The sequence below is a fragment of the Nicotiana attenuata genome, unplaced genomic scaffold (assembly GCF_001879085.1).
Source record: "Nicotiana attenuata strain UT unplaced genomic scaffold, NIATTr2, whole genome shotgun sequence".
Taxonomy (NCBI): Eukaryota; Viridiplantae; Streptophyta; class Magnoliopsida; order Solanales; family Solanaceae; genus Nicotiana; species Nicotiana attenuata.
The window spans coordinates 1-977 of record NW_017679418.1 but is presented as its reverse complement, the minus strand read 5'-3'; positions in this window follow the sequence as shown (position 1 = coordinate 977).

The window sequence follows — 977 nt, the reverse complement described above, 5'->3', positions numbered from 1 at the left end:
AGTCTACACGTGAGCCTAGACGTCGCACCCTCAAGTTCGTTTTAAGTATTTGCAGGTATGTACACCACGGGATGCATTCTTGCCCTCACCAATCTTATCCCAAGAGAGTCCTAAGGCCCTAAAAAAAAAACTTAAAGAAAAAAAACAAAATCTACCTAACCCGGTTCAAGAAACGCCCTTGGAAAAGAACCGTGGTCAAAAGAAAAACCAAGGGGGAATTACTACACTACCTAAAAAGAAAATAAAATAAATAAAAACAAATCTTTTTGGCTTTTTTTTATCCGACTTTAGCCCTCAAGAAACCCGTCGACAAGTGTCCGTCGTTGGGCCAAGTCAGTGACGTCTAACATAAATACAAACAAAAACAAAAACACAAACTACAACATACTTAACGCATATATACACTAACAATACACACACTAAATCAAGTCTCCCACCCCACACAAAAAGAATATGGCATGTCGCCATGTCATAAAACAATTAAAGCGCAGAAGGGTAAGAGAACTTCCCTGGTCATCAGTCGGAGTCAGAGACGGTGTTGGGGTCCAATTTACAGGCCCTCCCTATAGCGCAGAACCAAGCCATCATCCGGCTCTCAGACCTGGCTTGCCGTCTAGACATGGCATCCAAACGTACATGCAGGCCATCCACCGAGGTGCGAAGTTCTGCCACCTCTTCCTCCACAGAAGGCAACCTGGGTCGGCTGGAGTGTGATCTAGAGAACTCCGCCCCAATTTGGGGTTGCCGAGAGGATCCGAAAGCATCATAAGATCTCCTGGGTGGTGCCATGGGTGCTGGGACGTCATCATCGTCGTCAAGCTCAATGGGAAAAGGTGCATCTCTGCCCACTTTGATCTTCGAAGCTCTGAATGCTGTTTTTGTGGGCAAAGTTCCATCCGTAGGACTGTCGGGGACATCAGCCAGCAGACATAACCTCGTCACAAGTGAGGGGAAGTAAAACCCCTTAGTCATCAGAG